At 43.7% G+C, this 27,974-nt stretch overlaps 5 non-coding genes across 5 annotated transcripts; 4 read left to right on the top strand and 1 right to left on the bottom strand.

Moving 5' to 3' along the window:
- The first annotated feature begins 1,864 nt into the window (after nt 1–1,864).
- trnat-ugu (transfer RNA threonine (anticodon UGU)) lies at nt 1,865–1,938 on the top strand. Its single transcript has one exon. It is a non-coding gene; the product is annotated as a tRNA-Thr (tRNA).
- A 3,268-nt stretch (nt 1,939–5,206) lies between these two features.
- trnas-gcu (transfer RNA serine (anticodon GCU)) lies at nt 5,207–5,288 on the top strand. The gene has a single exon. It is a non-coding gene; the product is annotated as a tRNA-Ser (tRNA).
- A 3,425-nt stretch (nt 5,289–8,713) lies between these two features.
- On the top strand, nt 8,714–8,784 carry trnag-gcc (transfer RNA glycine (anticodon GCC)). Its single transcript has one exon. It is a non-coding gene; the product is annotated as a tRNA-Gly (tRNA).
- Nucleotides 8,785–16,769: 7,985 nt separating this feature from the next.
- On the top strand, nt 16,770–16,851 carry trnas-cga (transfer RNA serine (anticodon CGA)). Its single transcript has one exon. It is a non-coding gene; the product is annotated as a tRNA-Ser (tRNA).
- A 2,907-nt stretch (nt 16,852–19,758) lies between these two features.
- On the bottom strand, nt 19,759–19,832 carry trnat-agu (transfer RNA threonine (anticodon AGU)). The gene has a single exon. It is a non-coding gene; the product is annotated as a tRNA-Thr (tRNA).
- Nucleotides 19,833–27,974: the final 8,142 nt, after the last annotated feature.

The raw sequence follows: 27,974 nt of genomic DNA, 5'->3' as shown, positions 1-27,974 counted from the left end.
GTTAGCACCAATTAAAATAACACTTTACCCAGTGGCTCAAAAGCTAAACTTGTCCCACACGGGAGCTGGAATAAACCTCTCGACCTTTCAGCGTATTAACATCTGTAAGCTGAATAGTTTCACCCGTTACACAGTGACACCAGGCAGCAGATTTCCCTTCCAAATTTTCCTCACACGAAACTTCCAATCGACGAATATCCACTCAACGAAAAGAAGATTTGTGTGTTTGGTTCTTTAGATTTAAGGACCTCGTGTCGGCCGCTTTGCTTTATCAGCTGTCGCTAATCGCCCCCTCTTCCCTTATAAACAAGTAAACTCGCACCTGCTATTGCAAGACGGTCGGCCAGAGGAACTCAAGTACCCACAAGTGCCTACATAGGAACACTAAGAAGTAGATGCTTTATGGAACATGCCAGTTGCACCTTGAACTCCGGTCAAAATGCTCGGATTGGAAGGTTTGTCTATCCAATGTGCGACTCGAATTCATAACCTGGGTATTATCTAGAGTCCTCGAATTACCGCAGGCTGACCGATTGCACCACAACCTTATACACCCAGAAACGCTACTCACTGTGATATCTAATTTGATGTTAGCGACAAACGTGGCGATACGGCTTCCTATACCTTCACCTACGTTATTTATACATATAGTCAAAAGCTAATGCCCCAGCACTGATCACATCCTGCCAATTTGAGTACATACCTTATTATCCGGGGTCTCTGTCTCCAACCTTCTCACCAACTCCGAACCCATTTCATTAGGTTGTCTTAAATTCTACGCACTCTCATTGTTGTTCATAGCTTCTTATGTGGTACCTTATCGAATGCATCTGGAAGTGAATATTATATAACACCCAAGGAAACTCCATTATCTACCACGTTAGTTACACCTTCAAAAAGTTCAACTAGTTTTGTTAGACTTGACTTACCCTTTACAAATCCATGCTGGCTCTCGCTGATGACTTCATATTTATCCAAGTGTTCAGTCATTATTTCCCTAATAACAGATACTGGTAACTCCCCCACAACAGACTTCAGACTAATGGGTCTTTAATTTCTAACTTTATCTCTCCTACCCATCCTAAATAATGGAGTGAGAGTGACAATGTTTCAATCAAAGGAACAATTCCTGAATCAAGAGTCTTTTGAACGATCATGACTAAAACATGTACAATTTCCTCGCCTATTCCTCTTAGTCCCCTGGGATGGTAAACATCAGGTCCTGGAGATTTGTCTATCTTTCGTCTCATTATTTTCTCCATTACCATTATTTTACTTATATGAATCCCCTTGATTTATTTTCAGTTTTCCTCGTGTCTCTGGTATGTTAGCCCCATCCATTTCTGTGAAGACCGATGAAAAGTAAATATTTAGCAACTCTGGCATTTCCTGATTTTCAATTACAATATCACCTCCATCTGTCTTTAAGGGGCCCACATTACTCTTAGTCACCCTTTTTTCTCTTAATATACGTGTAAAAACCTTGATTGTTGTCAATATTTTCCCTCACAAGTTTATCTCCTTTTCCCTTTTTGGACCTCTTACGATTTTTTAGTTTCGGCACCATAATAAACAACACTTCGCTGTAAAGTTTGGGTCAATAGTTGTCCAATGTCAGAGCGAGAATTGTCTGAACCCCTAATTTATTTAATGTAACAAACACAAGCACACATAATCATCCGTGTATCAACGCACTGAGGGATACAGAAAGTTGAACACAGAGAGAAATGCAGGCGAAATTGGGATGCACAGGTAAACGGACAAGCGAAATCGACAAAGCTAAAACGGTCTGAACCCCAAACAGACAGTAACGTGTCGCTGATAGATATTAGTGAGAGGAGGTGGGGGAGCAATGTTATCAAGTGGCGCTGTGGCTTAGTTGGTTAAAGTATTTGTCTTGTAAACAGGAGATTCTGGGTTCAACTCCCAGCAGTGCCTTCCGTAATTTATTATTTTCACCTAATTTGTGGAATTAAACGACAAAATAAGAGTGTGGAATTTGTATTTGTTCAAGCTTCATGAGGAAACGGATATCAGAATGACTGATCAAAAACGCCCTTTCATTGCACAGACAGACCTCTCATAGAATGTGTCCGCAACACGTTAATTTATTTGTTTTTGGGCTCGTTGGAGTTGTGGTATAATTCACGATTTGAGGTTTAAACCCAGAAGTGGTCCTAATTTTGACCGAGACTTGAGATCTTGACCTGCGGTGCAAACTTTTGCAAACAGAAAATAGAAAGTACCCAAATCATTCCACCTGAATCCCCAGGCCCGGATGAAATATATCCCAGGTTGTTAATAGAAGCAAGAAAGGAAATAACGGAGGCTCTGACCACCATTTTCCAATCCTCCCTGGTTACAGGTGTGATGCCGGAGGATTGGAGGACTGCTAAAGATGTACCGTTATTTAAAAAGGGAGAAAGGGATAGATCGAGTAATAACTGGCCAGTCAGCCTAACCTCGGTCAGGCTGAAGGTATTCCATTAAATCTACACTGTACTTCCTCCACAGCCAATACTGGGAGGAGGGGACTCTTGACTGACAAGCCTCAGCTACATCAGGAGAGGGAAACTGACCCTCGCTCTCTCTTATTCCTGGGATGTGCTACTTTTGAACAAAAAGGTGAGTGTCTCTATACCTTTAAACTCGCTGTCTCACTGCACATGTATTGACAGTATATTGTAGGACGGTGTGTGAGTGCCTCCATACCTTGAAACTCGCTGTCTCACTGCACAGGTATTGAAAGTGTTTTGTAGGACGGTGTGAGTGTCTTTATACCTTTAAATTCTCTGTTTCACTGCACAGCATTGACAGTATATTGTAGGATGTTGTGAATGGGACGAGGGTCAGTGGGGCGAAGTGCAGCCGATTGGGAGTAGCGCCCGTTTGCTGGGTGAGTATTGCACGGTTGTCTTTCTCTCTCCCCTCTTTCTTTCTTTCTTTCATCGCCTTCTATCCCATCCTTTCTTTCACTCTCTTTTCATTCCTCTTAATTCGTTCTTTTTCTTTCTGCCTCCAACACATTTGTCTGTATCCTGTCTTTGTTCTCTCATGTGTCTCTGCTGAAAGATCCAAAATTCAGACCCGCCGCTTCTTCCAGACTTTTTTCCTTCCACAATCATGGTCCATTTCATTGAGACTTTACTGCGGCCTTACCGACTCTAACATTCACTTTCACATTCTTATGTCTTTAAGTTTGCTCCACATCGACCGCTGTTTCTCGGGGGCACATGTCCCGTTCGCACCAATGTTCATTTGTGCCTTGAAACATTCCCACCTGCGAGACTGCTCCAGAGACAAGAACGAAGAAAGCAGGGCTGGCAATCGGAAGGACAGAGGCATACTTCTCGTGAAATTTCCATGGGGTATCTTGTGACACGGGGGATGTGAACTGAAGAACTGGGTTTTGTTTCCATGGTCGTTGGCGCTTTTCCCCGAGCAGTTGATGTGCGGGAGAGACGGGCGGCGCGACATCGCTGCGAATGACGGCTGAAATGTGCACTTTTGGCAATCTGGGCGTTGCAGTCAGGTCGGAAATGTTCCACTTGATTTTAACAGGTCTGTGGAAATGTATGATTGAAAAGGAATGAGGAGAAATGCAAAGAGCGGCAGTGGTGAAAAAGTGTCGATTGCAGGAGGTTGGCCGTGAGCGAAAGGTCCTTTGAATGTCCGGCGTGGAAGGGATTTTGTTCGGAAACGACAGACTTTAAAGCGCGTGGGGAAAGTAAAGAGTGAGCTGCGTCCTTGGGTCAAATTGGGTGTATTCAGGAAAACAGCCATTCTGAAATCATAAAAATTAAACCAGAAAATGCTGAAAACACTCAGCAGGTCAGGCAGAACCTGTGGAGAAAGAGCCAGAGGTAACGTTTCAGCTCTATGACATCTTTCAGCCGCAACGAATCGATTGCCATGTGGGACAGTGGCTTAGTTTTCGAAAATGTTAGATTTGATCTCTGAATTACAACGGTTCGAATTCCACCGCTGTAAGAATTTGCTGGCGCTGTTCAGTTTGGTCTCTTCACCAAAAATCCTTCTTTTCTAAGAAGTGCCTTTCCGCATTGCTGGCGAACATCTGTTTGTTCAAATCAGCAAAGTCAAATTAGCACCTAAACTGTTTCTTGCACGGAGGTGTTGGGACTGTAAGGTGTGATCTAGGTGAATTATCAATCAAAGTGCACAATGGTCCCCTGGTAAACCAAGTATCTCTTATGGTCAGCATAAGATAAAAAATATGTACCATAATTATGAATTTCTTCTTTCCCTCACTCGAGGATTTATTATCAGGGAATGGACATGAGCAGGTCGATTGACGTCACGCTCCGGTCGTTTTGCATCGCCTCCTACAAATAGAATAGAATCATAGAAATGTTACAGCACGGAAAGAGGCCATTCGGCACTTTGAGTCCTTGCCGGCTCTCTGCAAGAGCAATCCAGCAAGACCCACTCCCCCGCCCTTTCACTGTAGCCCTGTATTTTTTCCTTTCAAATACTTATCCAGTTCCTTTTTGAAGGCCATGATTGAATCTGCCTCCAAGACCCCCTCGGGCGGTGCATTCCACATCATAACCACTCGCTGTGTAAAAAAAGTTTTTCCTTCAAATTTGGTTCTTTTGCCAAAGACCTGAGATCCATGTGCTCTGGTCCTTGACCCTTCCGCCAACGGGATCAGTTTCTCTCTATCTAATCTCTTCATGATTTTGAATACTTCTATCAAATCTCCTCGCAACCGTCTCTGTTCGAAGGAGAACAACCTCAGCTTCTCCAGTCTATCCATGCAACTAAAGACCCTCATCCCTGGAATCTTTCCAGTAAATCTCTTCTGTGGGAGATTACCATTACCATGGCATTACCATCGCCGAATCCCCCCGAGTAACATCCTGAGGATCACCATTGACCAGAAACTTAACTGGGCCAGCCACATAAATACTGTGGCTGTCAGAGCAGGTCAGAGGCTGGATGTTCTGCGGTGAGTGACTCACCTCGTGACTCTCCAAAGCTGTTCTCCGATCTGCAAGGCGCAAGTCAGGAGTGTGATGTAATACTCATGTGATGGTCATCGACCTGAAACGTTAACTCTGTTTCGATATCTAAAGATTCTGCCTGACCTGCTGAGGATATCCACATTTACTATTGTTATTTCAGATTGGCAACATAACCAGCATTTTCATTTTGAATAAAAGGGATTTCGCAGGTTTCCTTATGTGACGAGGTGGCCGAGAGGTTAAGGCGATGGACTGCTAATCCATTGTGCTCTGCACGCGTGGGTTCGAATCCCACCCTCGTCGTTATTGTGTTTTAAGTCTTCTTTCCCTCATTCAGCAGGTCTGGTGAAAGTCCCATCCTTCTCGAAACGGCGGGCAGAGGTTTTTGCGTTGTTTGCTGAAATCAGCAAAAGTTCCTTCCACGAACGTGTTGAAATGAGAATGGCCGCGAAGTGTCAAAGAGAAAAGCGGAGTCATTGCAAAAAGGAGCAAATCTTATGGTCAACGTAAGAAAAACTTATGTTCCATAATGATGATTTATGTCCGGATCATTCCGTGCCTGTGTCTGTTTAAAAGGGATGTGCTGTTAGTCCCGGATCATTCCGTGTCTGTGTCAGTTTAAATGGGAATTGCTGTCAGTCTCGGATCATTCCGTGTCTGTGTCACCCGATTTTCTTGATACCTTTTTCCTTCTGAACTGAAATGACGATCCTCTCTCGAGAAGAAGGTTCACCGCCTGCTTCGGGCAACTGGTAGGAAAAATAACAAAAACTGATGAGACCAAGTTCATTCTGATGAGCTTCCATTCCAATCTCCGGACTCCATTCAGTCCCACCCCGCCTGGACATTATAATCTGCGATATTCATAAGGGAATAGAAAAGCCGAATTTCACGGTTAAAATTCTCCTCAACTCCCCTCTAGTTCTTTTGCCAATTATTTTAAATCTATGACCTCTGGTTACTGACCCACTTGCCAGAGGAAGCAATTCCTTCCTCCTTGATATTTCAAAACCCCTCGTTACTTTGAATACATCCATTAGATTCACTCCTTAACCTTCTCTGCTGTAAGTGGAATAATTCCAGCTTCTCCAATCTCTCCACATAACTGAAGTTCCTCAACCCTGGTATTATCCAGGTCAACCTGCTCTGAATCCTCTTCAATGCCTTTTCATTCTAAAGTGTGGTGCCCAGAACCGTACAATATATTCCAGCTGAGCCTAACCAATGATTTGTAATGGTTTAGTATGACTTCCTTGTTTCTATATTCAATGTCCTATTTACAAAGCGAAGTACACCATTCGCTTGCTTAACCGCCTTATCAACTTGCCCTGTTTTGTGAATATGCACCCCAGGTCCCTCTGCTCTTGCAACCAGCCATAAATTGTTCTTCTTCCAAAAGTGCATCACTTCAAACTGATCTGCGTTAAATCTGTCACGTGACTTCCCGTTTCACTAGTCTGTCTCTGTCCTCCTGAAATCTGCTACTATCTTCCTCACTATTTGCTCCGTTGCCAAGTTTTGAATCATCCGCAAACTTCGAAATCGTACTCCCTATTCCCACATCCAAGTCATTTATAAAAACAAGAAAAGCAATAGTCCTAATACCGACCCCTGGGGGATCACACTGCATATTTCTCTCCAGTCAGAAAAACATCCGTTCACCACTGCTCTCTGCCTCCTTCCCTTTAGCCAATTATGTGCCCAGGTTATCACCTGCCCTTTAATCCCACGTTTCCGAATAAGTCTGTTATGTGTTAATTTCTAAAATGTGTCCTGAGACTAGCTGTAGCCCCGTAATTTTATTCTTAAGCAATGAGAATACAGATATTAAGACCGAGTGATAGATCGGGTTCATTTCCTTTACCGGGAGGTGACGGGACCCGAGGAGGGGAATTTCCATCTGGGTTTATATTTTCCGAAAGCGCAGACGAAAAATAGCAAAGCTCATCCCGTCGAAATAAAGCAACTGGACTGAAGATCCGACAGCCTTGTCCCATCCCTGGTTTCCAGACCTGGCCGTTCAAGGAAGCCTGATAAGTCCATCAGGGGAAATAGAGAGAAAGAAGAAAAACAGACAGAGATAGAGAGATGCATGCAAAGAAAAATAGTATAAATCTCCAAATTCTGTGATTGAGCAGAATTTAAAGTACAGGTTAAAATAAATTCAGTCTCTTGTCGTGAAATCTTTTAGGTGAACAATGGGCTGGATTATCCTTTATGCTCTGAGGGAGTAAACACTGCCTGGTAACTACAGCTCTTATTTATTTGAGCATTTCACAGTGGCGATGTGAGGTGGTTTCAAGCCCCCATTGAATTACACGGCTATGTTTGACCCACTCCTTACGTAACCCACAGGAACTGCACGGCAGTGGAGCAGACTGCGTAGGGTTATCACGGGAACTCTGCCAGACTGCATGTTCTGGACATGTAACCAACGCTACACGTGCAGCCTGCAGTTGTGTGTGCATTAGTATTTCAGTGTTAGTATCTTCGCCTGCCGGTGGGAAATCAGGGATTTGGTTCCAGTCGAATTCAGCATCCTTTACCTTTTGTATTCGATACCCGTGAGATCGCCTGAGTTGGGATAAATTCATTTGCCGGCTTCAGTCAGTACAACTTCTAGAAAACTTGTCTTCATTTCGTCTCAGTGTGTTGCGTGGACAAACCCTTTGCATTCTGTCCTCTGGCGCTCAAACATTCTCTGCTGGAGATAAGTCAAAACCGCTGAAAAGCTGTGAGAAGCCAATTGGTGATTTTTGACCAAAAATGGGGACACAACGGGGCTGATCCGGCACTTGAACCAGTGGAACTCCCTGAGCGAGAATCAGACCCAAAGACCAACTGGCAACAGAGCCGTGCAGCCACTGTAAAATTTCGCTGCCTTGAAGCCGATCCACCATCCTTTCAGAACGCCCTGTCCCTCCAATCTCGCTTTCTTGTACGATGTACGATGGAGAGCAACATCAGGTTCTACACGAATTATTTCACATCGACAATATTAGCCTCTCTTTATCAAATTCGTTTTGAATGTACGACTTGTATTTTCAAGTAACAATTTACAGAACGAATTGCTCCGAAACGACATTGTCGTCTGTCTCGGCATCGTCACAGTTTACACTCCACCATAAGTATACTTCACTCAAATTGCTGCTTCCATTCACTATGAGGGCGAAGAGACATAAATGTGGGTACATTAGCTCCGAATTTATCAGCTGAGTTCCACCTTTACTTGTCCAACCGCCTCAATCTTTTTATTCTTTCCCCTTCTCTGCTGGTTTTGCAGTTTAGATCAGAATTACATCGGGGACAACACAGAGAGACAAGAGTCAGAGACAGGGGGAGATAGAGAGATGCACGAAAAGAAAATAAAGAGTATAAATGTCAGGTCTTGTAAACTAGCAGAATTTTAGTTACAGATTGGGAGAGATTCCTTCTCGGGTCTTGAAATCTTTCAAGAGAAGTTTGAGCACCCAATCAAAAGCACCGGCCACGCTGAAATATCTGTCATGCTGAGCGAGAAATAAATGCGGTCAACTAACTCCAATTTTTCTATTTCAGCATTGAAGAGATCTTTAAACAGTGACGCTGCGAGCAGAATTCAAATCGAGGGAGAAAAACACCATTGGAATTTTGAGACCAACGCTTCAATCACTCGGCCATCCCAACAGCAAACGGCATGTTCGTTCAGAGATCATTTCAAATGGAAACAAGCAAGGCATCCTTTATGGGCATTGGTGGTTCAGGGGTAGAATTCTCGCCTGCCACGCGGGAGACCCGGGTTCGATTCCCGGCCAATGCAGCAAGTTTTTGCATTCTGGACCATGCGGAACTTCGGAACAGGAGTGGGTCATTTGGGCACCTCGAGCCTGTTCCACATTTCAATGAGATCATGGCTGATCTGTGACGTAACTCCATATATGGGCCTTAGCCGCTAATCTCTTTATACCTTTGGTGAACAAAATAATTTCAATCTCAGCTTTAAAATCAACAATTGTGCTCGCATCAACTGCCGTTTGCGAAAAAGATTTTCAAACTTCCACCTCCTTTTGCTGATAGAAGTATTTCCTAACTTCAATCCTGAAAGTCCTGACTCCAATGTTTCGGCCGTGTCCCCCCATCCTGGACTCCCCAACCAGCGGAAATGGTTTCTCACCATCAACCCCATCAGTTCTCATTAATATCTTGAAAACTTCGATCAAATCAGCCCTTAATCTACTAAATTTCGGGGAATATAGCCCTAGTTTGTGTAATCTCTCCTCGTAATTTAACCCTTGGAGTCCAGGTATCATTCTAGTAAATCTACGCTGCACTCCATTCACGGCCAATATATCCTTCCTAAGATGCGGTGCTCAGAACTGAACACAGTACTCCAGGTGTGGTCTAACAAGAGGTTTGTATCGCTGTAGCATAATGTCTATCCCCTTGTCGTCTAGTCCTCTAGATATAAAGGCCAGCATTCCATTAGCCTTTTCGATTATTTTCTGTACCTGTCTATGATATTTAATGATCTATGTACATGGACCCTATGTCCCTTTGGAACTCCACAGTTTCAAGTTTTTCTCTATTTAGAACGTATTCTGTTCTATCCTTTTTAGGTCCAAAGTGGATGACCTCACACTTGCGTCAATTCAAATCCGTTTGCCACAGTTTTGCCCATTCATTTATTATATTACTGTCTCTCTCTAATTTTATGCCTCAATCTACTCTGCTTACAATGCTGACCATCTTGGTGTCATCAGCAAAGTTGGATATGTGGCTCTCTATCCCGTCATCCAATATCAATGAGACTGTCTGAATTGAGATAAATTCACAGTCAGCTTCAATCTCCTCATCATCTTGAAACATTTTATTTACGTCCCGTGTGTTGCGCCTTGGAAACTTCCGAACTCTGTCCTCTGGAGCTCAAACATGCTCTGGATGTAATTCAATTCTACCAACAGCAACACTGGAAAGATATTAGAAGCCAATTGGAGACTTTTCACCAAAAGCAGCAAGACAGCAGGCCTCGAACCCAGGACCTCTCGCATATCAATCAATAAAACCCGCAAAGCGAGAATCATATCCCGAGACCAACGCGCCGCTCTCACTGTGCAGCCAGTGGAAACGTTCACTGCCTCCGACAACCGCTCGGCCATCCTGTCAGACCTCTTCTGTCCATCCAATCTCGTTTTCTATTGCGGTGTGCAGCAATGTCAAGTTGTACACTAACTATTTCCAGTCACCAATATTAGTCTCCCTTTACCAAATTGGTTTCGACTGACGACTTGTATTGTCAAGTGAGACATTTCAGAATTAGTTGCACTGAAAGGCAGTTCAGGGCCGATTCCCAGGCTATGGCAGAGCTGTTGAATGACTATTTCTCATCAGCCTACACTCCTGTGGATGATGCTCAGATTCCAGCTGTGGGATGTGCTGTCGACAATCGCATCATAAATTTTAAAATAGAAAGGGATGTGATCTTGGATAAAAGATGAAATCTCAAAATGGATTGTGCTCCAGATCAAGATGATATTCACACCCGGGTGTATAAAGAGATGGGACGGGTGCTCTGTGAGCCCCTTGCCTGTATCTTCAACAGCTCAGTAGAGTCAGGGATTGTTCCCTGAGATTGGAAGGTAGCTCACGTAGTTCCCATTTTCATTAAAGGGGACAAATCAGAGCCGGGGAATGACAGGCCCTTCAGTGTGACCTCGATCAGAGGGAAGATGATTGAAGGGATGCTAGGAGATGCTGTTTATGATCACGGGGAAAAATTGGTGTATAATTAGCAAATGAATCTAAATGCAGATGAGGGTTAAGTGGAGCATTTTGTTAGCAAGAACAAGGAGGCCGCATGCTACTTGGACGATAAGAGTCTAAATGTCCTTGGTTCCAAAGAAAACAACCCCAGCCTATCCAATCTTTCATCAAAGCTAAAATTCTCAACTCCTGGCAACGTCGTCGTAAATCTCCTCTGTACCCTCTCTAGAGCAATCACATCTTTCCCGTAATGTGGTGACCAGAACTGTACGCAGTACTCTAGATGTGGCCTTACTAGTGTTTTATGTCGTTGTAACATAACCTCCCTGCAATTATATCCTATGCCTAGGCTAATAAAGGAAAGTATCCCGAATGTCTTCTTAACCACCTCATCTCCCTGTCCTGCTACCTTCAGTGATCTGTGGACATGCACTCCAAGGTTCCGCTGTACGTCTCCACCTCTCAGTATCCTCCCAATCACAGAATTTGGAAATTTATATTGTTTTTTTTTTTCTCTGCCTGCATCTCTCTATCTCTGTCTGTGTTTCTTCTCTCTCTGTGTTTCCCCTGATGGACTTATCAGGCTTTCTTGGACGGCCAGGCCTGGAAACCCGGGACGGGACAATGCTGTTGGATCTTCAGTCCAATTGTTTTATTTGGACGGGATGAACTTTGCTATTTTCAGTCACCGTTTTCGGAAAATATAAACCCAGATGAGATTTGCCCTGCTCGGGTCCCGTCACCTCCAGGTAATGGGAATGAACCTGATCTCGCACTCGGTCTTAATATCTGTACTCTCATTAGTTAAGAATAAAATTACGGGGCTACAGATATTTTCAGGACACGTTTTGGAAATTAACACATAACAGACTTATTCGTAAACAAGAAGCACGTGGGTTCAAAGGGCCGGTGGTAACCTGGGTACGTAATTGGTTAAAGGATACAAGGCAGAGAGTCGTGGTGAGCGGATGTTTTTCTGACTGGAGAGAAATATGCAGTGGGATCCCCCAGGGTTCGGTATTCGGACTATTGTTTTTTTGTTATGTATAGATGACTTGGATGTGGTAATTTGGAGTAAAATTTCGAAGTTTGCTGATGATACAAAAATTGGCAACGTAGTAAATAGTGAGGAAGATAGTAGCAGACTTCAGGAGGACATGGACAGAATGGTGAAACGGGAAGTCACATGACAGATTAAACACAGATCAGTGTGAAGTGATGCACTTTTGCAAGAAGAATATGGAGCGGCAGTATAATCTAAATGGACCAATTTATGGCGGGTTGCAAGAGCAGAGGGACCTGGGGGTGTATATTCAGAAAACACGGCAAGTTGATAAGGCGGTTCAGCAAGCGAATGGGGTACTCGGCTTTGTAAAGAGGGCATTGAATATAGAAACAAGGAAGTCATACTAAACCATTACTAATCATTGGTTAGGCCTCAGCTGGAATATATTGGACGGTTCTGGACCACACACTTCAAGATCAAAAGGCATTGAAGAGGATTCAGGGCAGGTTTACCTGGATGATTCCAGAGATGAGGGACTTCAGTTACGTGGAAAGATTGGAGAAGCTGGGATTATTCTCCTTACAGCGGAGAAGTTTAAGGGGAGATCCAATGGATGTATTCAAAATAATGAGGGGTTTTGAAAGATCAAGTAGGTAGGAACTCCATCCTTTGGCAAGTGGGTCGGTAACCAGAGGTCACAGACTTAAAATAATTGGCAAAAGAACTTGAGTGGAATTGAGGAGAATTTTAACCGTGATATTCGGCTTCTCGATTCACTTATGAATATTGCAGATTATAATGTCCAGGCGGGGTGGGTCTGAATGGGGGATAGAGTGCGGAGATTGGAATGGAAGCCCAGCAGAATGAACTTGGTCTCATCAGATTTTGTTATTTTTCCTACCAGTTGCCCGAAGCAGGCCGTGAACCTTCTTCTCGAGAGAGGATCGTCATTTCAGTTCAGAAGGAAAAATGTATCGAGAAAATCGGGTGAAACGCACACAGAATGAGCCGGGACTTGAAGCACATCCCTTTTAAACAAACACAGAATGATCCGGGACATAAACCGGGACATAACCCGTAATTATGGTACATAAGTTCCTCTTTCGTTGACCATAAGATTTACTGTTTTTACCAGGACACCACGAAACACTTTGAAACTTCGCGACCTGACATCGCACACCTTCGTGGAAGGTCGCGAAAACATCTCATTTGCTTCAAGGACGCAGCTCCAAGCAGAACTTTCTTGTGCTCTTCTCACACGCAAGAGCACACTTTACTTCCCTGCTCACGCGCTTTAAAGTCTGCCGTTTCCGAACAAACTCCCCTCCGCGCCGGACATTCAAAAGACCTTTCGCTCACGGCCAACCTCCTGCAATCGACACTTTTCCTCCACTGCCGTTCTTTTAATTTCTCCTCATTCCTTTTCAATCGGACATTTCCACAGACCTATTAAGATCAAGCGGAACATTTCCAACCTGACTGCACCGCCCAGATTGCCAAAAGTGCACTTTTCAGCCGTCATTCGCAGCTATGTTGCGCCGTCCGTCTCTCCCGCACTTCAACTGCTCGGGGAAAAGCGCCAAAGACCATGAAAACAAAACCCAGTTCTTCAGTTAACATCCCCCGTGTCACAAGATACCCCATGGAAATTTTGTGGAAAAGTATGGCGCTGTCCTTCCGAATGCCAGCCCTGCTTTCTTAGTGCTTGTCTCTGGAACAGTCACGCAGATCGAAATGTATCGACTGGTCTGAAGGCACAGATGAACATTGGTGTGAACGGGACATGTGCCCCCGAGGAACAGCGGTCGATGTGGAGCAAACTTAAAGCGGAAGAATGTGAAAGTAAATATTAGAGTAGGCATGGCCGCAGTAAAGTCTCAATGAAATGGACCATGATTGTGGAAGGAAGAAAAAGCTGGAAGAAGCGGCAGGTCTGAATTTTGGATCATCCAGCAGAGACACATGAGAGTGCTCGGATGTAAAAGAGTAAGCAGGCTTTCACCAGAAAACTTCTTTCTTTCATGTAGTAAATATTGATTTCTCGTTGCGTTCTATTAGCATGTGTCGCAGAGAGCAAAACAATCTGTGCCGTGACCCGGATTTGCACCGTAGGTGTGGCGCCAGTAATGCAGATAACTGACCTCACATAAACTGCCCCGACCGCATCAATACCGCGAAGGGCACTGCTTGACATTCACGGGGAGTGATCTTGTCGATTAATTTTTGTTGGCCCCAATTACTAACAGCTCTCAAACTGTAATAGGATGAATTTTAAAGATGTGAGTATCTGCGCCCTTCCATCCTTCCATACCTTTACTCTCATTCAGTCGAGACTTCCTTTCACTGCTCTCCTCCCGTTTACATTTCTGTATTTTGAACTGTGTCTCCCGTCCAACTGCCTATCTGCCCGCTAGAGCTTCATTTCACCATTTCAACACCAAACACAAAAAGGTTAAAGTGCACATGGGTACGTCATTCGAATATGAGTATTGAGATGACATACTCAACGACTGTGTCTATTATTGGGTTTTATTGATTATCACTGGACCTGTCCCTTCCTTTAATCCTGTGCAGTAGCAGTGACAATAACTTCGTGGATTTGAGGGTTGAGACAAACCCGAGTCAGTTCCTCAGTCCCCAGGAGAAATTCCCTAATTCCTGGGCAATTTATGTTAAGCAGAATTTAGCAGCAAGAAGTGTTATTAATGGGAGTAGTGGAAATGAGATGCATCAACAACCAGCGCCCTGTAAAACAGAGCGGAGTGCAGATGAGGATTAAATTAAATGCGAATTCACTGAATCTAAACATAAAGAATTGAATCTGTCAGGAGTGAGATTCCTGAGCCTGTGTGTGAGCTGCACCTGGGGAATTCTACCAATGAAACATCAACGTCTGCACGGTAGCGGTTACATGTCTCTACTTGGAAACCTGTCTGAAAGAGCATATCGTCTCACAAATCTCCTCTGAGTACCCTGCGCATTCTGATTTACAGCCGTGCATTAGAGACGCTCGCAGCTGCCGTGTCCGAGTGGTTGAGGCGTTCGATATAAAAACCAATGGGGTGTTCCGGCGAAAGTTGGCGGCGCTATTTTTAAAAGTTTTGTTCAATGCTCAAATAAATATGAACTGGAGATAACGGGCCACATTTCCTTCTATCAGAGAGATATCCACCGCGGCAGACCCTTTAATTGGGAGCCCAATGGTCTCTTGCAAAATTTCAAGATGGATGAAGGAAACTTCACAATAATCCACAATTGGAATATGGATAGACTGGAGAAGCTGAGGTTGTTCTCCTTAGGGCAGGAAGGTTGAGGGGAGATTTGATAGAAGTGTTCAAAATCATGACGTGTTTAGATAAAGTAAATAAAGAGAACCAGACGACACAGATTTCCGGTGGTTGACAAAAGAACCAAAGGCGATATGAGGAAAACCTTTTTTGCTAAGCGAGTATTTAAAATCTGGAATGTGCTGCAACTATTCTATGATTCTATGATTTTATCACTCCCAAGCTCCATCTTAAATTCTGCTCACTTGATATTTAGGTTATTTTTTCCATACTTTGATCTCTCTGTCTCTATCTATCTCTGTGTTTTCTCCTGATGGACTCCTCAGGCTTCCTTGAACGGCTAAGGGTGATCGAACCAGCGACAGCAGCAGAGAAGGGTAAAGATAGAAAGACTGAGACGGTGGGAAATGTAAAGGGCCCACCAAGAAGATGAATTCGGAGCAAATGTCCACACATTAATGTCTCTTCGTCCTCACAGTAAAAAGGTCAGTAATTTTAGCCCAGTATAAAAATAAATTCTTGTGTTTATAAAGCGCTTTTCACGACCTCAAGACGTCCCAAAGCGCTTTATAGCCAATCAAGTATTTTTGAAGTGTAGTCATTGTTATACTTGTGGTCGAGTGGATAATCTGCGGATGCCGAGACAGACAACAATGTAGCTTTAGAGCAATTAATTCTGCCAAGTCTCACTTGATAATACAAGTCGCACATTAAAAACTAATGTGGTAAAGAGAGGCTAATATTGTTGATATGAAACAGTTAGAATACAACTAGACATTGCTCTACATCGGATTAGAAAACGTGATTGGATGGACAGAAGGATGGACCGGTCGGCTGTGGGTGGCACCGAATTCTGCATTGGTTGCACCCCTCTGTTATCAGTGGCTCGTTGGTCTTGGGGTATGATTCTCGCTTTGGATATTTGCTGATTGTTATGTCAGAGAACCCGGACGAGCCCTGCGGTGTTCCCATTTTTCGTGCAAAATCACTAATTGGCTTCTCATGTCTTGTCAGCGGTGTAGTCGGCAGGATTGACTTAATTCCAGTGCATGGAGGAGGACAAAATGCAGAGGTTTTGTCGACGACAACACACATGGAGAAAGGAAAATGCCTCAAGATGGTGTTCAGATTGAAGCTGAATGTAAATGTATCCCAATTCACGTGACCTCATGAATGGAGAATGAAAATGGTCCTCCATTGGCCGGTAAAAGAACGCGGACATCCCGCATGACAGGCGAGAATTTTACCCCAGAAACAGCAATGCCCGCATAGGAGTCGGCTGCATGTGTCCAGCTGGAAACCGCTCTGCAAGAACATACAGTCTCATAGATCTCCTGTGATAACCTTCCTCATTCTGATCTGAAGCCGTGTTGGATTCGTCGCTTGCAGCTGCGATGACCCAAAGATTAAGGCGTTGGACTCGTAAAGTGATTTTCCTCCCCAGCTTCGACGCAATACACGTGAAGAAAGGAAAAAAATTCAGAATGGTGAGCAGATTGAAGATGAGTGCAAATAGATCCCAATTCACGCAATCTTATGAATGGAGAATGAAAATAATCCTGAATTGAGCGGGAATCGAAGCCCGACCTCACCACGTGACAGAGGAGGATTCCATCACAAAACAGCAATGCCCGCGCGTCAACAAGCTCCAACCATCAAGTTGGAAATCTGTCGGAGAGAACAGAGTATCACAGATAGCTTGTGATAAACCCACGCATTCTGATTTACAGCCATGCACCACCAACGGTTGTGGCTGCGATGGCCGAGTGGTTAAGGCGTTGGACTCGAAATCCAATAGGAGTTTCCTGCGCAGGTTCGAATCCTGCTCGCAGCGCAGCTGCTTAAGGTTATGTTTACTGCACAAATAAATATGAACTGGAGTTGACGAACCGCATTCCCTCTCTCAGAGAGATGCTTCAGCACGGCACATGCTTTTAATTGGGACCCCAATGGTCTCTTGCAAAATTGCAAGACACGTGAAGGAATCTCTCCCAAGCTCCATCTTAAATTCTGCCCGTTCGCAGAAATTGACATTTATACTATTTCTTCCAAGACTTTGATCTCACCTTGTCCCTGTCTCTTGACTCTGTGTTTTCCCCTCATGACATGGCAGGCTTCCTTGAACGGCCACGGGTGATTGAACCTGGAACACCAGCAGTGAAGGTTAAAGATGGAAAGACTGAGACGGGGGGAGAAGCAAAGGTGCAACCCAGCGGATGAATTCGTTACTAATGTCTACACATTTATGTCTCTTCACCCTCACAGAGAAAAATCAGCAATTTGAGTACAGTGCACTTATGGTAGAGTGTATAATATGCGGATGTTGAGACCGACAATCAAACCGTTGCCGTGGTGATGAAAGCGCCGAATCCTAAACACTGAACTGCAAGGAAACGCATGAAAATTCTTTGCTGCGAACAAGCAGAGCAACGCGGCCTTTCCCACTTGGCCCTTTGTAATTCAGGTCATTTTTGTACCAGCCAAGCTGCTCGCACAAAATGGCATTTTCTGTTCGAACTACTATCGCGACAGAGGTGATGTTCAGGCAATGACAGCACCAAGTGCAAGTAGGCATGTACATGAAATGGAAAGTGAGGTAAAATACTCCCACAAGCTGCTGATGGACATGTTTCCATTTCCAAAATTCACGCACCGAATCAATGGAAAAACTGCAAGGTCCATCGTGCATCATTTGAAGCAACTGGCAGTTTAAAGTGGCATTTCCTGCTGATCCTGTCGGTACCTGCGTACAGTTTGGTTTTGTACAGAACTGTACAGAGAATGAGCAAATATACCGGGGCTGTGAGATATTCGATATTATTCGTATTTAACGACAGGAATATCCGCAATCAGAAGCTGAAAAGAAGGGAGAGATAAGCGGCCTGAGAATAAACACAGAGCTGAATGAATCACGGAAGAGTGAAGGAAGAATAAATTTCATCAGTTCCACTTTATCTCGTGCGCAATCCTGGGAGCTCCCCGATGGACTGGTGGTTAAAATTCAGTGCTCCCACCGCCGCGTGGTTCCATTCCCAATCAGGGAATTAACTTCAACAAGAGTTATGGACTTATTAAATTAACCACATGAAGCCAATTAAACCCTGTTCGTAGTTGAATGACTGTTTTAATCACCATTAATCAACCGATAACTTTCTATTTCAGGCTGAAGGAGATGCTGACGTGATTACCGAGAGACAGTCAAAACTTTAATAAGATTTTTGTGCTTTGCATGCGATGAAATTTCATCATTTTATCGACTGCATTTTAAGAGTGGGATTATAAGCTCAGTGCAGCCGTTGTTAAATTTCAAATTAACAGGCAATTGTCACCGTTTATCACAGGACCGCCCGAACCGGTTCTACAATCAAGATGAAAGTAACGCAACGAGGAACATCTGATACAACAGGAGAGGCATCGGGCTATGACAAAAATCCTCACCGTTTTGCTTTTCCAAAATAAATCGTGTGACATTTCTTCTTCAAACATAGAAAGAGTCTGGTCTACCTCATCACAGAAATCTCTATGTCACAACGAACCGTCTCTCCTGCAGCTAGTGCGGCCTCCCTTCGGGCCTTTCGGGGGCTTGTCTCTCAAGATGAATTGTGATTTCCGTGAAGCCAATGTTCCATTCCTTTATATGACTCATGTGGCTGATTTCCGACCGCAGGGTAAATGGCGGACTATCAGCCCTGCTCAGCTGGCAATGATCACGGTACATTTTCTTGCAGACAAAACACACATTGAAACCCTGGAATTGTGAGGCGATGAATCCTGAGGAAAAATAAAAAAAGGACTCGAACATCAAACTTTCGCACCACTGAAACAGATGGAAAAGCCCTCTGCTAAATGCGTAATTCACTGAGCTAAACCTTAAGGCGGCAACAGCCGATATAACAGCTGTCAATGTCAGTTCACTTTTGCAAAATCAATAGTTGAAGCTTGCAGGAGTGAAAATCCAACGAGCCGCTCTTCACTCTTAAACCAGCAACTATGAAGTTAAGAGAAACGTGCCGGAGAAATACTCGATTTCAGCGCGGTGACACTGGGCCAGAGTAAAGCTCAGTTAATATGATCACCGAGTGGCTGGATGGTGGATTTCGAACTCCTGAGCGACTGCACTGCGCAATTTCCAGATCCGCTTGGAGCACCAATCCCTTCAATTCATCACTTCCAGGGACAATTCGATTCTCGGTTTCTTTTCCCTGAGCTTGGAGAGATCTTAAAAATTGAAAGCGACCAATATCAAAGCTAAGCTCGTCACCGACATGCTCACAGATACAAAGTGGCCACACTCTGCTTCAGTGAGATGAAAGCCCAGAGCGGTTTCAGGGTCGAATGCAATTGTAAGCAAAGCTCGTTCAATGAAAGTGCAGGTCATTGAGGTGCCTTTAAAGTCCTGATTGTTTGAACTGAACTTCTTCCGAAAGCGTTTGAGATTCAGGTGGAGTGATTTGGGGACTCCTTTTCCCTCTTTGCAAAAGTTTGAACCGCAGCTCAAGATCCAAAATCTAGGGCGAAATTAGGGTTTCTCCGGGGTATGAACCATCGAATCAATAATTGTACCGCGACCTTAACGAGCGCAGAAACAAGAACGTGTCACGGACACATTCTCTGAGAGGGCTGTCCGTATGATGAAACGGCATTTCTGAAGAGACTTGCTGATTAGTTCCGTGTTTGCTCCTGAACAAAACACAGCACTGCATGCTTCTCAAATTCACGAAACACCATGAATTACAAAAAAAGGCACCGCTGGGAGTTGAACCCAGGATTTCCTGTTTACTAGACAAGCGCTTTAACCAACTAAGCCACGGTGCCAATTCACGGGATGATTTCCCACCTCCTCATTAATATCTATCAGCTACACGTCAGATTCTGTTGTGGGTTCAGACTGTTTTCTCTTTGTCGATTTCGCTTGCCAGTTTACCTGTGAATCTCGATACTGCCTGCATTTCAAGCTGTGTTTATCTTTCTGTGTCCATCAGTGCTTTGATACACGAATAAATATGTGTACTTGTGTTTGTTTGTTACTTTAAATAAAAATTAGTGATGGACAATTCTCGCTCTGACACTGAAGAACTAATTTAGCAAATTTCACAGCGAAGTGTTGTTTATTGTGGTACTGAAACTAAAAAAAATCGTAAAAGGTGCAAAGAGGGAAAACGAGAAAAATTTGTGATTGAAATTAAGGACAACTTTCAAGGTTTTTACACGTATATTAAGAGACAGAAGGGTGACTAAGAGTAATGTGGGCCCTTAAAGACGGATGGAGGTTATATTGTAATTGAAAATCAGGAAATGGCAGACTTGCTGATACTCACAGAAAGGCATGAGGAAAATATACCACAGACAGAGGAAAACTGAAAATAAATCAAGGAGATTCAGTGTAAGTAAAATAATGGTAATGGAGAAAATAATTAGACTAAAGATAAACAGATCTCCAGGACATAATGTTTACCACCCCAGGGGATTAAAAGGAATCGGTGAGGACATTGTACATGCTTTAATCATGATCTTTCAAAACTCTCTTGATTCAGGAATTGTTCCACGGATTGAAAAATGTCAAATGTCATTCCATTATATACGAAGGGTAGGAGAGATAACGCAGGAAATTATAGACCTATTAGTCTGACGTCTCTTGTGGGGGAGTTACCACTATCTGTCATTAGAGAAAGAATAACTGAGCACTTGGATAAACATGAATTGATCAGAGAAAGCCAGCATGGATTTGTAAAGTGTAAGGCAAGTCTAACAAAACTAGTTGAACTTTATGAAGATGTAACTAACGTAGTAAATAATGGAGTGTCTATGGGTGTTATATGTACATTGACTTCCAGAGGCATTCGATAAGGTTTAGCATCAGAGACTGTTAACAGAAATGAGAACATGTGGAATTCAAAGCAACCCATTTACATGGGGAGGGAGTTAGTTAGGAGGTAGGAGACAGAGAGTAGGGTTAATGGGTATGTACACAAATTGACAGGATTTGATTAATGGTGTCCCCCAGGGATCTGTACCGGCGAATCATCTTTTTATTATATGTATAAATGAGGTAGATAAAGGAATAGAGAGCCGTATATCCACGTTTGTCGAAGACACCAAGTTAGTGACACAGTGAGTAGTGTAGATGAGAGCATAAAGTTGTAAAGGGAAATTATCAGATTAGGTGAGTTGGTAAAACTGTGGCAAATGGAGCTTACATAGAATTACATAGAATGGACATCACAGAAACAGGCAATTCGGCCCAACCAATCTATGCCGGTGTTAATGCTGCAGACCAGCCTCCACCAACCTCTCTTCATCTAACCCTATGAGCAAACCCGAATATTCCTTTCTCCTCCATGTGTTTATCTAGCTTCCCCGTAAATGTCTCCATGCTACTTGTCTGAACTACTCCTTGTGGTAGCGAGTTGCACATTCTAACGACTCTCTGGATAAATATGTTTCTCTTGAATGCGATATTTGATTTATTGATGACTATTATATTCATGGCCCTAAGTTTTGACGTCCCCACTCCCAAAAGTATAAACGCCTAATCTACATCTGACCTCTCAAACCCTTGCATAATCTTAAAGTCCTATATCAGGTCACCCTCAGCCTTCTATTTTCTATAAAAAAAAGAGCCCCAGACTGTTCAAAGTTTCAATATGGGGAAATGTGAGGCCATCCACTTTGGCCCTGAGCAAGATAAATCAGAGTATTTTCGAAATGGTGAGCAGCTAGGAACAGTGGGTGAGCAGCGATATTGAGGGAAATCACGAAGAGTTGGCAAACAGGTGCAAAAATATTTTTAAAAGGCGAATGGAATGTCGGCCTTTATCTCAAGGGAGCTGGAATTCAAAGGGGTGGAAGTTATGTTACAATTATATCAACTCTGTTGAGAGTACGGCATTCAGTCCTGGGCACCTGACCCCAGGAAGGATATATTGGCCTTGCAGGAGGTGCAGCGCGAAAGACCAGAATGATACCGGGGCTAAAATGGTTACATTATGAGGCCAGGTTGCGTGGACATGGCTTGAATTTCCTTGTGTATAGAAGATTAAGTGTTGATGTAATTCAGGTATTGAAGATGACTGAATGATCCAATGGTGTGTGTATGAGTTGGTGTTGAATCGGACCCCTTCAGTGAAGAGAGGGTCGGCAGGCGCCTGGCAGACACGGCTCCGAACGGGACTCGCTTCTCTCCGGCGGCAGTGGCTGGTTTAGAGAGATTTCTCTGTGTGCTGCTGTTATTCCGCCTCCCGCACTCTTGGAGAACCGCGCAGATCGGTCCTCATTTTTCTGTTATGAATCCGGCTCCATCTGTTTACTTTTGACGGGAGTGCGTCTGGTCCCAAGTCAGTCAGAAGCGGGTGCAAATCATACCACAAGCACAGCTGCTTTGGGACTGGCGACTGTTTTTTTATTGGGTCTTTTTTGAGGAATAAGCTGTTCAATGTTTGTATAATAATAATGATCAGAATTAAGTTTGATACAATGAAGGTTTCTTCAGTTATTTTCCATTTCCTCCCTCACCAGTTTTATACAGTAAAAGGTAACAATGTTTAAGGGATGTGATGTACAGTGTTGGTAGAATCAGTGTAATTTAACTTGATACATTGAAGAATCTCTTGTCTATCCCAGGCTCGTATCTTAGGTTTAGACCCGCACCTAGTTTAAAATCGGTCACTCACTGTATAAATAAACCAGTAACATCCCCGAAACCTCAGCGGGAATGTTTGTTCCGATACTTAGTGAAGGTCCCAATTTCCACTGAAATTCTCAAACAGCAAATCCCAGAGGCTGTTTCGGGTTTGACAAACTGTGAAACAGATTGTTCTAAAAGCCGGATAGAGGGAAACGCTGGTGGTTGATATAAAGTGTTAAAAATTATCCCTTTCTGTTTCAGATTCATCTTTGTGTGTTACTGACTGGAGTGACTATAACGGAGCCCAGTGACTGGTTAACGAGTTGAACTGAGTCATTGGCCTGTGTTTCAGACCGGCTCGTTGGACCAGCTCATTTCGACTCATGTCATTGTTAGCAAACGGGAAATTGCTGAAGTTGAGGCTGGTGAATAACAGCTCGAAATATCAATCCTCTCCACTACTGGGGACCGAGTCTTCCGACAAAGAGGGATTTTCACTCGTGCAAGTTCCATCCACGTATTCTGCTCTTCATTTCCCTGATCTGTTTGATGCGCCTTTCACTTCAATTCACGACTTAAAGGAAAAACTCGGTTTTACAGTCGATTTTCGGGTCATATGGTTAGATTCCATGAAATTGAAATGTACCCTTATCAACCCCAATATCATCACCTGCACGTTTGACAAATACAAAGCGGCTTCAATCGCGGTTTTGCTGCACAACCGGTTCAAAGATACTGTCGGTAATTGGAGGGTCTTTCAAGTCATGACACGAACATAACAGTTCGCGTTTCCCCAAGACGCTTCAGATTCATGTGGAATGATTTCAGTCTGGCGGTTAAATCCGTTCCCTCTTCACAAATCCGTCTTTGAACCTATGTCTTTTAATATTTTTGATAACTGATACCAAATCGGTTTGCCCCGTATTGTACATTACTTTTTAAATATTACAGATAAGCAGAGCACTTGAGCTGTCACAGCTGTGACTTTGACTTTTCTGCCCCTCCTCTGGATCTCCCCGGCAACTGCCACTAACCACAATCTTCTGTCACACTTCTCCATCAGAAAGTTCCGAACCTCAATTTTCAAGTCAAATAAAGCCCATCGTTTCAGTCACCGACAGCGTAAAGAGAGTTTGTTAGTTTCATCTCACACTTTCCCCAAATCCTCCTTCAAGTACCATAAAAATTTGTCCGAAGTTAATAATAATAAAATAATTAAAAGTTCTTATATTCTGGGGTTTTGTTTCAGATTCCACGGCTTTTAAACGTCACTGCGGATATTTAACGAAGCGCATCTTGATTGGAGGCTTCTGTTTCTCACGAAACGATAATCGAGAGACCGCAACTTAAACGCTTTTGTGATCTTGTAGCGCAATCGATCAGTCGACGAAACTTTTATGGTGCTCTCGAAATGCTCAGGTTGCGAGTTCGAGCTTCACCGATAATAGTCGAACCTTTCGCTTCGAACATTTTGACTGGAGTTCAAGATACAACTGGTCTGTTCCACAATGCATCTACTTCTTAGTGTTCCCATGTGAGCACTTGAGTTCCTCTGGCCTACCGTCTTGCAATAGCAGGTGTGAGTTTAGTTGTTTATGGGGGGAGAGGGGGAGATTAGCGGCAGCTGATAAGACAACTGGGCTGTACGAGATCTTTAAATCAAAAGAACCGAACACACGATTCTTCTTTTCGTTAAGCGGATATTCATCGGTTGGAAGTTTCGTGTAAGGAAAATTTGGAAGGGAAGTTTGCTGCCTGGTGTCACTGTCTAACGGGAGAAATTATTCATCTCACAGATGTTCATACGGTGAAAGGTCGAGAGGCCTTTTCCAGCTCCCGTGTGGGACAATTTAGCTTTTGAGCCACTGGGTAAAGTGTTTTTTTTAATTGGTGCTAACGAATATCAAGATATTTGGCAGAAAAAAGAAGAATTGTAAATCTCGAGTTCGGTGTCCATGTTTCTTACATCATGTTCAACACGTTACTGAGAATTTTATAAATCGGATCTTCACCATGGTTTGACGTCTCCGAGGGATAAGTCAGAGACCTACCATGGATGTGGATAACGGAATCTTGCTGTGTTTTGCGCCTGAGTAGCTCAGTCGGTAGAGCATCAGACTTTTAAGGTGTGCAGTGATCTGAGGGTTATAAATTTTGTAACAGCTGGCTTTGCAAAGTTCTGCTTTGCGTCGGAGCAACAACTGCGGGACAGACGATGCCTGCGATGTGTTGTCAAAGCTTCCGTGGCATCTTGTTTCCCAGGGATGGGCAGTAATGCTTTGTCTGAAGCGGCATTTGCTGCTTTCCGCCAGCAACGAAGGAAGGACATACTTGCATTAGCGGCAGTTCAGAGAAGGTTCACTGTGTTCGTTCCGGGTATGGAAGGGTTGTCTTGTGAGGAAAGATTGAACAGGTTGGGTCTATACACATTGGAGTTTAGAAGAATGAGAGGAGATCTTCTTGAAACATACAAGATTCTGAGGGGACTCGATAGGGTAGATGCTGAGAGGATGTTACCCCTCTTGGGGGGATCTAAAACTAAGGGGCATAGTCTCAGAATAAGGGGCCGCCCGTTTAAGACGGAAATGAGGAGGAATTTCTTCTCCCAGAGGGTCGTGATTTTTTGGAATTTTTACCCCAAAAAGCTGTGGAGGCTGAGTCATTGAATACATTCAAGGCTGAGTTAGACAAATGTTTTTGATCAGCAAGGGAGTCAAAGGAAATGGGGAAAGGGCGGGAAAGTGGAGTTGAGTTAAAAATCAGATCAGCCATGATCTCATTAAATGGCGGAGCAGGCTCGAGGGGCCGAATAGCCTAGACCTGCTCCTATCTCTCTTGGTCTAACGTGTGAGTGGAGAGAGCGAGGCCGGACAGGCGACCTGAATGTTGTTGCTGTCGTGGCCTCACACAATCCAGGAGCTGGGGAACATCGAACATCGAAAAACTGATGTGTTTGTTGCCGCGGCTGCAATTCTGTTTAGAACTGTAGTTATTAACCGAGGCAGCGCTGCAGGATCATTTAATGATCTTTCACAAAACAACTGTATTCAGTCACAATGTGCAGCTTTGAGAGGGGCTTCCTGCACCGTCAGGGTAGGAAACGGGAGTGAGGGAGAGATCCTGTCGGTATATGTGTCGTACTTGAGTGTGTGTAGAACTGGGCAGAGGAAGGAAACTCTACCGGTTCAGTGAGCGTTGTATTTTATTCATATCTAAACACAAAATGAATTCTTCCTTTTTTATATTTATTGATTCTGAGTGGACAACTTTTTCCAAAATATTTCCGTTTGGTTGTGTATCGGGGACATTTCGCGGGTTAGTTGAACGTGATGACCACGACACTACGGAAACTCTACCGATGGAGCTGTTATAGGAAAAACGCAGAAGATAGCTGCCTTCTGCAAATGCTCTCAGTGCGGGAGACGGCTTCGGTTCCCGTTCAGGGAATTAACTTTTACAAAATGATTCAATGTATCAATTGCGCAAAACTCATTAGCTCTGAAAAAAGACGAATGTTTGTTCAAATCGCGATTAATCAATCGGTAACTTTCTGTTTCAGGCTGAAGGAAATCCTAAAATGTTTTTTTTTATTCATTCATTCACCAGGCAGAATATAAAAAGCTCAGAGGGGAAGTGAAAAAGGAAATAAGAGGGGAAAGAGAGAGTGAGAGAATAGACTGGCGTCCAACATATAAGGGAATTCAAAAGCCTTCGACAGACATGTAAACATTAAACGGGTAGTAAGAGGAGGGGTGTGGCCGATTAGGGACCATAAAGGAGATCTACTCATGGAGGCAGAGGAGATGGTCAAGATCCTAAATGAGGGCAATTAGCGATGGGCAATAAATGCCGGCCTCGCCATCGACGCCCACATCCCATGAACGAATAAAATAAAAGGACTTTGTGCATGTGTTTACCAAGGAAGAAGATACTGCCAGAGTCTCAGTAAAGGAAGATATAGTTTAATTATTGATGGCCTAAAAAATGATAAAGAGGTATTTGAAAGTCCAGCAGTACTTAAATTAGATAATCACCCGGTCCTGGTGGGATGCAACCCAATTTGCTGAGGGAAGTAAGGATGGAAGTTGCGGAGCTACTGGCCATAATCTTTCAAACATCCATAGATACGGGGGTGGTGCCTGAGAACTGGAGAATTGCAATGTTACACCCTTCTTCAAAAAAGTGTGTAAGGATAAACCCAGCAACAATAGGCCGTTCAGTTTAACCTCAGTTGTGGGGAAACTTTTAGAAACGGTAATCCTGGACAGAATTAACAGTCACTTGGACGAGTGTGGATTGATTAGGGAAAGCCGTGTTTCACTAACCAGATAGAGTTTTTTTGATGAGGCAACAGAGAGGGTAGATGAGGGTAATGCAGTTGATGTGGTGTATATGGACTTTCAAAAGGCGATTGATAAAGTGCCACACGGTAGGCGTATCATTAAGATTGCGGCAAATGGAATAAAGGGGGCAGTAGCAACAGATGCAGAATTGGCTCAGGGACAGGAAACAGAGAGTGATGGTGAACGGTTGTTTTTTTGGACTGGAGGGAGGTGCACAGTGGTGTTCCCAGCGGTCAGTGCTGGGACCACTGCTTTTCTTGATATAAAGTGATGACTTGGACTTGGGTGCACAGGGCACGATTTCAAAATTTGGACATGATACAAAAATTGGAAGGGAAATAAACAGTGAGGAGGATGGTGATAGACTTCAAGAGGTTATAGACAGGCTGGTGGCATGGGCGGACAAGTGGCAGATGAAATTTAACGGTAAAAATGCGAAGTGATAAATTTTGCTAGGAAGAACGAGGAGAAGCAATGTAAACTGGAGGGCACAACTCTAAAAGGGGTACAGGAACAGAGAGATCTGGGGGTTGACGTGCACAAATCGTTAAAGGTGCCAGAGCACGTTGCGAAAACCATTAAAAAAGCATACGGGATCCTGGGCTTTATATAAAGTGGCATAGAGTATGGAAGTATGGAAGTCATGATGAACTTCAATAAAACATTGGTTCGGCCACAACTGGAGTATTGTGTCCAGTTCTGGGCACCACACTTTAGGAAAGATGTGAAGGCCTTAGAGAGGAAGCAGAAGAGATTTATTAGAATGATTCCAGGAATGAGGGACTTTAGTTACGTGGATAGACTGGAGAAGCTGGGGTTGTTCTCCTTGGAACAGAGGCGGTTGCGAGGAGGTTTGATCGAGGTATTCAAAATCATGAAGGGTCTGGACAGAGTAGATAGTGAGAAACTGTACCCATTGGCGGAAGTTACAAGAACCAGAGGACATAGATTTAAAGTGATTGGCACAAGAACCAAAGGTGACACGAGGAA

Source organism: Heptranchias perlo, chromosome 20 (genome assembly GCF_035084215.1).
Source record: "Heptranchias perlo isolate sHepPer1 chromosome 20, sHepPer1.hap1, whole genome shotgun sequence".
Classification (NCBI taxonomy): Eukaryota; Metazoa; Chordata; class Chondrichthyes; order Hexanchiformes; family Hexanchidae; genus Heptranchias; species Heptranchias perlo.
This window is presented reverse-complemented; position numbering and strand designations above follow the sequence as displayed.